The sequence below is a fragment of the Gossypium hirsutum genome, chromosome A10 (assembly GCF_007990345.1).
Source record: "Gossypium hirsutum isolate 1008001.06 chromosome A10, Gossypium_hirsutum_v2.1, whole genome shotgun sequence".
Classification (NCBI taxonomy): domain Eukaryota; kingdom Viridiplantae; phylum Streptophyta; class Magnoliopsida; order Malvales; family Malvaceae; genus Gossypium; species Gossypium hirsutum.
Genome location: NC_053433.1, coordinates 33365077 through 33371113, shown reverse-complemented (window position 1 = coordinate 33371113; position 6037 = coordinate 33365077).

Sequence of the window (6037 nt, the reverse complement as noted above, 5' to 3'; positions counted from 1 at the left end):
GTCGGTTACGCACGAGGAAGGATTAGCACCGTCATAACGCCCAAAATTGGTACCTAATTGATTAATTAGTGTCTTAACGTCGAAAGTTAAAGACCCGAAAAGAATTTAAAATACGATCCTTTTTTTTATTTAGTGTTGATTTAAAAAGAGATGCTTGAATAAATTGAAACGAACATTAAAGGTCTTCTCATCTCGAGATAAAACGTCACATCCCATAATTTAGGACACGACATTTGAACTCTTGAAAATAAGCTTGCCCTTATTTTTTTTATTTAAAATTTTGTGCATTTTAATTTAAGAGGATATTCGATTGTTTAGATCCAATGAGAAAAATTGAAACCCCGTAAGTTAGGGCACGACTTTCTCAAGTTTCTAAACATCGAATATTGCCTTTATTTTATTTAAAATTCACATATTATGAAATTTGAAGGAGTATTTGCTATCTAGGTTTAACGAGAAAACAGAAACCCCGTAAGTTAGGGTGCGATTTCTCGAAATCCCAAAAATGTGAAGTATATATTTTTAAAGGAAAAATTATTTTGAGTAATAATAGGTGTAACATTTAAACAATGCGTATTTGTTTTATTTAAAACGGTGATATGTGAATAAAATGGTCTCGCTAACCAATTACAATAACATGAATATAGAAAAAATTCACAACAAACACGTAATATATACTACTTAACTTCCAATAGGGACAATCAAATAGAAAGTAACTAACATAAAATAATGACATAAAAATAATAAAAAACTAGAATAATAATGACAATAATGAAATCTGAATTTTGAAATGCATAGGAATAAACGATTGAAATAAATAAACACAAGGGCAACATAAAAGGAAATAAGAGACAAATGTGAAAAGTAATGAAGGAAATAATAAGTGGAACAAATTAAGATAACCAACATGAAAAACGGCTTAAAACAACAATATATATAGCAATTTAAAACCAATAGAGTATAAAACAATTTAAATTAAAACTATATGAAACCATTCGGCATGAAATAATATAAATTTTAAAGAAATAATATATGGAAGAAAATTTAAAACAAGTAATAATAAAAATGGTTCAAAATAAATAATATATGAAGAGATTTAAAACAAGTACAAATTTGCAAGAAAGGGTTAACAATTAAAAAAATAAAAAAAAGAAGTAAAACAGCTTGTAAAAAAATAAAAGAAAATAAAATAAATTGAAGTGAAATGGCCCCAGGACCGAATTGAAATGAGCGAATAATATGGAAGGACCAGATGGGAAACATACCCGTCTTCCAAAACGCACAGTTCCATTAAGGACTAAAAAATAATGAAAGCAAAATTATCGAGCCAAATCAAAAGAAATAAAAAGGCATAAAGGATCTAATTAAAACAAGTGAAAAAGCGGAAGGGCCGGATGAATAAATAACCCTTAAATCTGTAAAACACGCAGATCCTCCCTAGGTCGGGTCAACATGCGAGCTTGGCTATTAAAAAATGCCATTTTGGGGCTATTGAACTCAACCCCAAATGACGTCGTTCCATTAGCTTATAAAAGGAATTTTTTTTTAAAAATTTCATCCTATCCCCTTTTTAAAAAAAAACTTTCCAAACTCTTTTTCTATCAACTCTCTCGCTCTCTCCCCTTCTGACCGAACTCCGATCACTGAGCCACCACCCGTCTGCCACCGTATACGGTAGCCAGAGTTCTAGAAAATGGGTCTTTTGGTATTTTTCCTTCCCTTTTTTACCCTTGATTCCAGAACTAAAGGCAAAAGCCTAAAAAAAGAGAAAAAAAGAAGTGAGCCATCGTCCCCTCGTACCCCTCGAAACGAAGCCCAAACTCGGACCTTGGAGAGGTCCCACGGCTTTTGCGCAGGAGCGGAGCCCCAATAGTGACGAGATGCGGGGGAAACAGGTAGCTTTTTAAACCCTTTTCTTATTTTTGTGTTTTCTATCTAAAATAAATAATGAAAAAAATGAAATATGAGAAATCACCTCTTTCAATTTCTTTTCTATTTTTTGATTGCTATGTGTGCGCGTAAAAAAAAACTACAATCGATTATCCTTGCTTTTATAGCTGAAAAAAGAAAAAGAATACAAAGTTTCTGCTTGGTTTTTGCTCTTGCTGCTGTGTCCGTTCTTTGTTTGTCTTCTTTTACAGGTACGGAGGCAATGTGGAGGGGCGACATGGAGCTCGTGCGTGGCGGGGTAGCTGGAGGCCGTTGCGGCGCGGCTAGAGAAACCCTAGGGTTTCTGATGTTTAATATTTTTGGGCCTGTTGGGCCATGTAACTTTGGGATAGGTTTTAGGTTTTGGGCCTTATTGGGTTAATGTAATTGGGCTCGGGTCTTGGGTTTTAATTTGTAAAAGGACTATTCGGGTTCTTGATGTAAATGGACTGTTAATATTTGGACTATTAGTTTCGTTTGGTTTTATTATTTTTTTAGTTTATAACAGGCTGGGTGTAATATCCTGAATTAGGGCTTAATCGGAATAGTGGTTTCGTGACCACAAATCCGAGATAGAAATAATAATTTTATAATTATTTTAATGATTATGATATGATTGCATGATTGTGTGAAATTTTCGTGATGAAATTCTATGCCTAAAGTGCTTAAATTGAAAGTAGGGACTAAATCGAATTAGTTGCAAAACTTTCATTCTAGAAGTTTTTAGTATGAAATTGTTTTGGAATATTAATGAGGAGGTATTAAATAGCAATTTGACCAATTTTAAGTTCATGGACAAAATTAGGACATGGAAGAAATTTTTGGAAAGTTTAGTAGTAAGGGTATTTTGGTCATTTAGTTATTAAAATGAATTAAAAACAAAATTAAAAGCCAATTTTTGTCCATCTTCTTCATTAGGCCGAAATTTCAAGGGTTCTCCATAGCTAGGGTTTGTTTCAAGCTTCCAAGCTCCATAGTAAGTGATTCCAAGCCCCGTTTTTAATGTTCTTTACGTTTTTGGAATCCCGGTAGCTCGATTAAGCTTATGTTAGCAATAATTCAACCTAGGGTTTATATTTGGAAAAATACCCATAGGTGAAATTTGTGTATTTTGATGTTTTATGATAGAATATGGGGTTTTAAATTATGTTAGACAACTTGTACTACTCGATTTTAAGCAAAAACGAGTAAAAGGGCTTAATCGGTAAAAATACCTAATAGTCACAAGTACATGTTAGAGTGAGAATTTGATGTTGCCATAGAAGAGAAAAGTGATCAGCATGTTGTAAAACATAAGAATAAGGAATAAAGTTTAATCCCGAGCCTAGGGGCAAAAATGTAAATATGCAAAAGTTTAGGGGCAAAATTATAATTTTGCCAAAATTTGAGTTAAGGATTAATTTGATAATGTGAGTATTAAATGAGCTAAATGTGTTATTTTAGATCAAGAAAGATGTGGAATCGACCTCAATCGAGGAAAAGAAAAGATTGTGGACTAAATTGCAAAATCTTTGTATTTTGGTACCAAGGTAAGTTCATGTGTAAATAATGTAGCATAATTGTTATTTTTAAGTTATTGATATTAATTATGTGTTATGCTGAATTTCATTATGAAATGTATGCTTTGTGGTTAATTTCAAATAATATGTAAATTATGTGAGCTACTTGTTAAATATAATTGTTACCGAGTATTGATTTCGGCATTCTACGGAAGACGGCAAGGATAAGTGTTCGAGAAAAATCCCGTTTGAACCTTAGGAATAGATTAGGATACAAGTGACATGTCACTAGGATGGTTGAGCATCCGAACTCGTTGAGTTGAGTCCGAGTTCACTTATGGATGCGAATGTCCGAACTCGTTGAGTTGAGTCCGAGTTCGTGAGATGTAACTAGGCATCCGAACTCGTTGAGTTGAGTCCGAGTTCACTTATGGATGCGAACGCCCGAGCTTGTTGAGTTGAGTCCGAGTTCGCTTATGGGCGGGTTACATGATTGCTTGATTGAATATGTGGCACTTATATGCAAATTATCCATGTATCCGAATTATATTCCGATGTGTTCAACGGGTAAAGTTTTACTCACATGGAGGAATACTCGAGATGAAAAGAGACGTATTGGTAAGTGATGAGAAATGGATATTTTGGAAAGGTATGTATTTAACCCTCGGGTTGAGTGTTGATTACAACCACGATAAGGTAATAAGATGATGAAAAATGATTAAAAAAATGTGATAAGTGTGTTGATGATATATGCTAATGTTGATTAGTTTGATTGTTTGTTATGTTATTTATTATTTACATATGAAATTACTAAGCATTTATGCTTACTCCCTCCTTCTTACTCATTGTAGTTTTGGACAAGCCAATTCAGGAGTCGGGATAGGTCAAAGGCTCAGTCACACTATCAGGAAGATTTTGGTAAATGGCTTGTAAATTTAAGTATGGCATGTATAGCAATATACTTATTTTGTGTAAATGATTTTATGATATGGTGACAGAATGGTTGAGAATATATTTGATAATGATAAATTATGAAAATGGCAAGTTTAGATTATGTTTGATGTTAAGGAAAATTATTAAGATACTTAGTGCATAAAAACTCATAAGAGGGATGAAATTTGCCATAAACAGAATACTGCAGCAACACTGACGCGAGTTTGAAAATTTACTAAAAATCATAGAAATTGAATTTGATGATAGACTACATATCAAATTGAAGCTATTATGTCTAGTTTCACATGAAATAAATGAAACAGGTAAAGGAATTATATGTTAGAAGATATTTGAATTTTAGTGAAACAGGGTCATAGCAGTTTCTGAATCCCCTGTTCCTACTTTAGAAATTCACCATAAATTTTAAAGATATAATTAGGTGGTGTATTTTATATCCTCAGAATCCTTATTGAGTCTATTTTTAGGAGAAACAAACCTCATATTCATATGAAATTTTTACAGATAGAAAAGTAGTTCGTAGTAAACAGAGGTCAGACCAGTCAAGTCCTGAAACAGGGGTAACTTTAACTAATAAACTGTACTAATTGGCCCAACCAAAAATTTTATAAAAAAATTAGTAGATAGGTATATGAGTCTAGATTCAGGGAAAATTTACGGATCTTGATTTCGAGTTTCGTAACTCGAGATATGATTTTTCTTGTGACTGTGACGCAAGTAGCTTAAAAGCTGTGAATGTAGAAACAAATAATCCAAAGTTCTAAAAATGTTAAATTAAGCTTAGTAACACCTCATACTCGACTCCGGCGACGGTCTCGGGCGTGGGGGCGTTACACTGGGCAAATTGGGCCTGCTACAGTTACATTAGCTACCTGAGTGATTATTCGGCTAATGACCTCCCAAGAGACACCCCAACCTTATAACACCTCAATCTTATCCATTTATTAGTTATTTATTAATGCAAAAGCAATTTGTGAACCTATTTTAAACTTTTTATAAGTAATTTAACTTAACGGCATTTTTGTTATTTAATCATCTACGATTACACTAACCCGAATTTAGATCTATACATTTACTAACCCTCTTTTAGTAAATTTATGTAAGCCCTATTTATTTTCTAAGTCTAATTCAAGTTTTATCATTAAGGACTAAATCATAACAATTTCAAACTATCAGTACTATACCCAAATATTAAATTGAGTGCGTTTCTAACATATTTTATCAATTACTAATCTAATCCTAAAATTTTATCAAGTTTCCTTATCATTTAAGGCTCTAATTAGACTTATCAAGTTACAGGACTAATTTGTAATTTAAATGGACCAGAGAACCAATTTAAAAAGACCAAAATTCAAACCCCCAACAGTGCACTATAGTTTTTTTGTGCGAAAAAATTGATTTTAAACTGGATTTTGAGTATTTTAATGGCCAATTAAACCCAATTTAACTACAATTAAATATCTAAATATTCATACACCTTTAATTGAATTTATTAACACCAATTAAGCCTCAATTAAATAGAATTAAACATTCAATTTCAAGCATATCACCCACCGGTTAATTCAAACAAGTGGCATACCTTAGTCGTTAATAAACCACTCCATGGAAGCTTTATTTAGACAATGGTTAGTGTAAACATCATGCCTCAGACACTGTGT